Source organism: Coturnix japonica, chromosome 17 (genome assembly GCF_054131305.1).
Source record: "Coturnix japonica strain WE chromosome 17, WE-NBRP24, whole genome shotgun sequence".
Lineage (NCBI taxonomy): Eukaryota > Metazoa > Chordata > Aves > Galliformes > Phasianidae > Coturnix > Coturnix japonica.
Genome location: NC_140679.1, coordinates 5099494 through 5107890, shown reverse-complemented (window position 1 = coordinate 5107890; position 8397 = coordinate 5099494).

Sequence of the window (8397 nt, the reverse complement as noted above, 5' to 3'; positions counted from 1 at the left end):
AAGCACATGTAGAAAAGTGTTGCTATGACACTAGATGACAAAGAAAGTCCTATAGCCAAAATGTTTTGCACCAGAGAGGCTGTAAGTTGATCCTCCAAATGCAAGACACACAAAATGAAGTGTTCCTTTATCTCTGGGATTCCAAGCATTTTCTCACCTCTGACTTTCACTTGGAATGTTGCTTTGTCATCTTTTGTTTCACAGCTGTAGCTCCCTTGGTCTTTCAGGGTCACATTTTTGACCATGAGCTTGCGGTGCATCCCCTGGGAGATGATGGTTGTCCTCTGGTCCTGCTTCACCTCTATTTGATCTTTCTTCTATACGACAGCTCCGCTTGCAGCTGACACCTCACACACCAGCTCCAGGTCTTCAGAAGGACTGACTGATATTTCTGGAGTCGTTTTGGACTTGCTGACAAAACTAATGGCTTCATCTGAAGAAAAAAAGAGAAAGTGGTTTACATCCTGACTCAGGCTTATTCAGCACAGCATTAAGATACAGCTAGAACTGATTGTAATGTCTCTGCTCATTACATCTGGGGGATCAAGTTTCACCTCTGGAGGTACTCACATAGAAACGTGTGCTTGATTCTCCTGTGTAAGGAAAGAGTAAGTTCTATGCAGACAGTTCTTATTTCTTCTAATCAATTCTGTATTCTGCACATGTTCTTCTGAAGCTAAAATGAAGGCAGCTAAGTAACCTGTTTGCAATACATGAACAAACCAATTCAACACCTTGTCTCTAAGCTAACAAGCAGCGTTTGATGAGCACATCAGTATTTCATGCCCTTCATTCCATCCAGACTGTATTGGCAATAACTATGCTGGTATTAACAAGGATAGCAATTACAAGCAAAATGGTAGAAATACAGAAGATATAAGGAAAAGGGAACTCACCAGAGCTGAGGCGATCCTCCCTGGTGAGCGATCTCCAAGAGATGCTGCCTCAGTGAGGGTCAGCCCTTAAATGAGGTCTCAGAGGAGGTGGAGTCGAACTCCACCCCTCCAGGGAGCACAGCTACATAACTTTCACCTGTGCTCCCACAGCTGACCCCACACTTGCCTCAGCTGATCAATCAGTGGTTCACATTGTGATCTCCCATACACTCCACCCCTTCACAACGTGAACCAATGATTAGGTGAGTTCCCCTTATTACAGAGACCCAATCACGACGCTGATACAATCTCCCGTCGCATTAGATGTTGATATTATTCAAATGATGATGATTGGATGGGTGTTTATGATCTTCCATGGGCCAGTGCTTGATAGATGTTACCGGAGACAAATCATCTTGAAGTGCAGGTCCGTCTGCGTTTCATCAGTCCAGAGTAATGGTCCTAGAGGCTTAGAATCAATCTTAAGGGGAGTAATATAGATGTTTCAAGGGTACTAGGAGGGGAAGATCCGCCCTCCAGGGCAAGATACAGGCCGTATTCTTATCTTGGGTCAATACTTCTGCTTGTACTGGATTATGTCCCGGCCTCCGATACCATACCCTCTGGCCAGATATCTGTGGCTGTATAACTATATCTGGCACCAGAGGAGGAGTCTTGATCTGCCATAGGGACATAATAGGTGTTCCTTTAGCAATAAAGGCCGGAGTATTGACCACGATGTCAGTAGGCCATGTACCTATCACCGAGGGGGTGACTGAACCTCCCACCTCCAATAATCTCCCCCAAGGTGCAAGTAGGCCACACCATTTGGGTCCTACCTGCACCTTCCAAGGCCAATTTATCTTATGGATTCCCGGTTCTAAATTCTCAGGGGCAGGGAGCAGAAGATTATTTTCAGTACCAACCTGCGGTTTTACCTTATTATCGGTGCCTGTAATTTGGATCCTAAGAGGGGAGGCCCATATAGTTTGTAACATTTTCAGGGCACTGGGTCTGCCATCCCGAGGTCTTTCATTCAGGTCCCGCACGGTTTCATATAATCTTTTTGTCCACCCCTGCAGGGACTGAGAGTCTGTTTTCAGGGCAGCCTTAAGGATACCATTATAACGTTCAATAAGGCCTGCCCCTGTTGGGTTATATGGCAGGTGGAATCGCCATTCAATGTTGTTTTCTTCTGCCCAGCGCTGTATCATCGCTCCAGTGAAGTGAGTCCCTTGGTCACTCTCGATAACTTGAGGTGTCCCGTATGCAGACATCAGTTTAGTAAGTGCCTTAATTGTGTATGCTTGATTTGCCTTTGGTACAGGATAGGCTTGCAGCAGTCCACTTACAGTGTCAACGCAGGTCAGGGCATATCTCGCCCCCTCAGACCGAGGGAGGGGCCCAATGTAGTCGACCTGCCATCTCTGAAGAGGACTATATCCTCTAGCAATGTGGGATGTTGTTTCAGGCAACGGTCTCGGTCTCATCTTTGAGCAAGCATCGCAATCCTGACATGCTTGAACGATATCAGATAGTTGTACAGGCAGCCCCCATGCTTTAGCAGCTGCCCACATTATCTTCTGTCCAGCATGCCGTAGCTTCTGATGTAACCAACGGGCAATATTTTCAGATTGTGAATTCTCAATCCATCGGATTCGGGCCAGTGTGTCAGCTTCATCATTTCCTGGTGACTGCAAGGGTTGATGATCAGAGACATGGTAGACACATACTGTCCTGTGTTTGACCGTATTCCAAATGTCTACCCACATGTCTTTACCCCAAATCGGTCAGGCGTGGATAGTCCATTCCTGGGTAGCCCATTGCGTAATCCACAGAGTGAGCCCCCGGTACACAGCCCAACTATCTGTACAGATGTTCAGGACGCCGTCACCAGGTTCTTTAGTTATAACCATCCACACGGCTCGCAATTCTGCCCATTGGCTGCTTTGACCATCCCCCTCATCAAACCAGATGGTCTCAGTAGAGGGATGGTATGCTATTGCTCGCCACTTGCTCGGGTTGCCTCTGCTGGACCCATCCGTATACCAGGCATCTTCAGGAATAGGATATCTTCCTTCCTGAATGGGACTCTTCTCTGGTGGAGCAACCATCGGTTCTTTTGATGTATCACTGTGATACGTCACTGGGCCTAGGATCTTCTGTAGTTCTTCTTTAAGTGGAGATGAAGACAGACTGCTTCTCTGGCTTAGATAGGCGACCCATCGTGCCACCGTTTGTGCTTGGGCCACCCCCGTCTTAGGAAGGTGAGTCAAATCTCTCACCCACCCCTGGATTGGTAATGAAGTCTTAACTATGACCTCTGCTGTTTGCGTTATCGGCTCTACTGCTTGTAATGCCGAATAGGCAGCCAATAACTGTTTCTCAATCATGCTATATCGTTCTTCTGCTCCGTGCCAAACCTGAGACCAGAATCCAATGGGGGTTCGAACAGAACTCTGGCGTTGCCACAGGCCCCAGCCAAAACCATCTTGAGTAACATGAACATCTAGTTCAGCTGGGAGGGTCGGATCAAATATACCCAACGCCTGAGCTTGTTTAACTGCCAGTTTTGCCTGTTGGAAAGCATCCTGTTCTATCTTTCCCCAATTCCATGATTGACCCTTCTTTGTAAGCTTGTATAATGGCCTTAATAGCTGAGCTAAATGAGGTATAAAGGAGCGCCAATACCCCAATATACCCAAACATTCTTGCAATTGTTTTGATGTTGTAGGGACTGGAAACGCTTGGACTTTATCTACTACCGCACTGGGTAGTACTTTGGTTTTCCTGGACCAAATTACTCCCAGGAATTTTACAGATAGCCCCGGACCTTGCACCTTCTGTGGGTTTATAGCCCACCCTCTTTTCTGCAGGTAAGCTATCAACAAATCTGCTGCTTGTCTCACCGCCTCTAACGAATCGGATGTTAACAGGAGGTCATCAATATAATGATATAAATTGACATTATTTGGCTTTTCCCACTTAGCCAGATCACATGCCACTAAATTATGACAAAAAGTGGGCGAATGTACGTACCCTTGGGGTAGGACCTGGAAAGTCCATTGCCTCCCTTCCCATGTAAATGCAAACTGATCTTGCGATTCTTCACTGATTGGAATACTGAAGAATGCATTCGCCAAATCCAAGACACAGTGATATGTTTTGATTTCCCTGCTTAGTGTGTCCATTAGGGAGGCAATATTGGGTACAGCCGCATGAACAGGTGGCGTGACCTTATTTAATTCCCTATAGTCTACTGTCATCCTCCATGTTCCATCCAGTTTTCGCACTGGCCATATTGGGGAGTTATATGGGCTATGTGCAGGCCTTATAATACCCACTCTTTCTAATTCCTGCACCGTCTTTGTTATTTCATCCTGCCCACCCGGGAGTCTGTACTGTTTCACATTAGTAATCCGGCGTGGCTTCGGCAAACAAATAGGCTCATGTTTTGCATGGCCTCTCAATATTGTCTGGATTGCCCGGATACTAATGCATCTCTGCCGCAATCGGAACTCTCCCACTGTTGTATGGAGAGCCAGACCCCACAGGATATCAATTCCTAATATATACTCTGGAATTGGGGCAATGGATACCTTGTACTCCCGTGGTGGAAGACGCCCGACCCCCAGTTTTACCCAGGTTTGGGTGACCGGAATGGTTTGTCCCCCAAAACCTCCAATCATCACTCTATTACCTTTAAATTTAGTTGGGTCTCCATATATTATAGATGTCTCTGCCCCGGTATCAACTAGGGCCATAACCTTCTGTATATTCTTTCGGGACCAGTATATCGTCAGTTCCACATAGGGCCTCCGGTCCCGTCTAGAGGCCCTAGGAGGACTGACATCCCTCGTCAAGCCATGAACTGAGCCAGATTCAAGTCTTTTACCTCCGATACCTCCGGTGTCATAACCCGAGGCACCTGAGGTGGCTTCTTTTTCCTATTTGGAACTATAAAATCTTCTAAATTCCATGTTGTTGTTGGTCGCCGCTCTATAAATCTTATCCCTGGCCTTTTGGGTTTATTCTGAAATTTTTGTTCATCCTTCAGTTGCTTCCACAACTGAAGGAGAACCTGATTGGGCTGCCCATCAATTTTTGAAAACTGAACGCCTGCCCGGAGCAGATCATTAAACATTTGTTTCCGGGATACCCTAACAGGTCCTGCCCGAGAAGTTCGCGGGGCCGATCTTCTGGCTCGCACTATTGGAAAAGCCTCGGCATCCTCAATCACCCTGATATTGCGCTTAGCTCGTAAACGCTCAGTTTCTCCGAGGTCTGCTACCAATTGGGCGGCTTGTTGGACTACTGCCTCTGCGGATACTACTGGATTAAGTATGGAAACCAAGGTTCCATACATATGAGAGGGTGCTTACTGTAAAATTAGGTCCCTCATTCCCGCAGAAAATTTAACCATATCAGGGCTATCGAATGTGTCTTCGTAGATAGCCTCTCTCATACCTAATTCGCGTATATAATTTTGAAGGTCTTCCATAGAGGACCACATCCCTGTGTTTACTGGCATGTCAGTTTTATTTGTCCACACCATGCGGCAAGCAGCCATTATCCATTCTACAATTGAATGGTTTTCTTCAGGGAACTGAGTCCCAGCATACAGTCTCTGCCGAAGGGCAGGATGTACTGTTATTGTGGCCAACTTAGATACTTCGGGGCCACTAACCAGTACACTATCTGCCCCTGAATCCCATAACCGTAATAACCAAGCCGGAACACTTTCCCTTGGCCTTTGCCTAAATCGTTGCACTAGGTCCATGAGTTCAGTAGGCGTATATGGACGGGCTGTTACATGTAAAACAGATTCGGCAGGGGGCCATTGATCAGGAGGCACTCCTGCTGGTCGATCTTGAATTTTCTTTGTTTTTTGAGTTATTACTGGACGGACTTCTAGTGAGTCCGTCTCAGATGGTTTTTCTAGATCAGATTTAGTGATCTTATTTTGATTCATTTCTTCAGGATCTTGATCGTCATTAAATGAAATGTATCTAATTTGAGGGTTGGAGGAAGAAAATGACGGTTTTTTTCCTGTCAATAGATTGATCTCACCCTCCAATTTTTCAATACGGGCCTTTAACAATTCATTTTCATGTGCAATGTTGTTTGATTTTATCTCTGCCCGATTTAAAGCATTTAATAATGGCCAGGCTGCCATAGATGCAGCCATTCGCTTTTCTTTTGTAATTAAGATATCTTTTTGTAGTCCTAGAAAGTAATCAGTTAGACAATAGGCGTCCATGTTATTTGGTACTCTTAAAGGGCCCCATTGTTCAATAATTGTTGCTAATTGGTAATATGGGGACGCCTCAAAACCTGGAATTTGTCCAGGAAGGCATGTCCCGAAGGGGGTGGTCTTCTCCCCCTTGTACCAATTAAAGATTTTCCACACAAAGGACATTTTTTTTTTTCCTTATATTTCTAGATGCCAAGTCAGTGGCTCCTGCCTGGCTTGCCAAATGTATTGGCAATAACTATGCTGGTATTAACAAGGATAGCAATTACAAGTAAAATGGTAGAAATACAGAAGATATAAGGAAAAGGGAACTCACCAGAGCTGAGGTGAACCTCCCTGGTGAGCAATCTCCAAGAGATGCTGCCTCAGTGAGGGTCAGCCCTTAAATGAGGTCTCAGAGGAGGTGGAGTCGAACTCCACCCCTCCAGGGAGCACAGCTACATAACTTTCACCTGTGCTCCCACAGCTGACCCCACACTTGCCTCAGCTGATCAATCAGTGGTTCACATTGTGATCTCCCATACACAGACAGAACCTGCCTGAGGAGCAAGCTGATGGCTGTCAGCTACAGGCAGACCTAGCTTTGTACTGCATTTCTTAGAGCAACAACTGTTGCTTTCAGTCACTGAATATACCAAGGCCAATTACTATGCCAGGAACATTTATGGCATCAGTGAACAAAAAATGCGTTAAAAATTGTAATAGACAGGAGCCATTTATTCTTTTATAACTAGGTGACCAAAGAACAACAGTCCTTCTAGAGTCAAGCTGTTAAGAACTAATAGCATCAATCAATATCACATAGATAGATTACTTCCCTGCCCTAAGACCATCTTGCGACCATTTGGTGCTCCTAATTAAGCCCTCTTGATGGCATTTTGTCTGAGCCATGCGACATTTTGTGATAGGAGTTACTGCTAGTGTTCCCTTAACCCTACACCAAAGTAGGAGGTATCCATTCTCAGGGAATCATGCAGGCTTCCTCTGTATTTGATGCTCAGAGACAGCCCCAGAACTTTTTAAATCTTAGCTTAGCTCTCATCCAATAATGTTCATCAAACAGTGCAACTTGTCCTTTGGGGATGCCTTTGTTCTGCATCAACCAGTTCCAACGGAGTCTTCTTGGCTTGTTTTAGATCAGTTTTTCAACAGATAAAGCCAGGGTCTTTGAATTACAAAGTGAAATTGCAGAATGCATGATTCTCAACCAAACAGAACAGCAGGTGGGATGCAGGGTGAATACCTGAACCAACACCACCTGCAAGCAATCCTTCAATATCTTAGGAATCTCTAGCCACCCCAAATCCAGTGTTGTGCTTGATCTATCATCTCTGCTGAGTTTTTAGCTAAGCTGATGGTGAGCATCACGGTGGTGATGGGTGAGCAGTCAGACTAGAGGGTCTTAATCAACCGTAAGGATCCTGTGATCAGAGGAACGTGAATGTGCTGTTAAAGGTCACAAGCGCTGCACTGCAGCATGAGCATACACAGCGAAAGGCTTTCAGTAGAGCTTCAGTTCATAAATGAGGACTGGGTTATGGAAAATAGGCTCAAGATATAAAACAAAACAGATCTTAACGCCAGGTTCTGTGAATGCAACCAGCTGAATTTCACAGATATTGAATTTCAATGACAATTTCTTGTGTTATTTTACCCTCCAGCTCCACCCTGAACAGGAACATGTCAGTGACAAGCATTACTCCTCCAGGCTTGACCTAACAGTGCTTTACTTGCACTATGAGCTAATGGCTGTGCTTACAGCACCTCAGGGAGACACCTCAGAGATCACAATGTCCTTCGGGTACAGCAGGAGACACTCAACTCTCCAAATGTGGAGTTTAATTTGTCCAAAGAGGAGACAGGATTCCCATGCTAATAACTTAGGACCATTTCAGTCATAGGTTTAAAGATGATGTAAGTGCTGAGGCAATACATGAACTAGATGAATGAAGCCCAGATGTCAGGGCTCAAGTCGTGACTCCAGCCCCAGCTGGAGCTAAGGCTGTCTTGAATTCATCACAACACAGTTACATTATTTGTTCATACTGTGGATTTGCATAGGGACAACAGGAAGGTCAGAATTGCTTCAATAGAGCTATGCAATCTTTGTCCTAAATACTGGAAACCCACAGCGTTGGACAAATAAAATGAATTAAGTCTGAAGTGCTTTACATGGATTGTGATCCTATGTTTGCCTCACAAACTTACCTGAGACTTTCCAATCAAAAATCAGAGTGTCATCTCCAATTGTGTAGATGTATGTTCCCT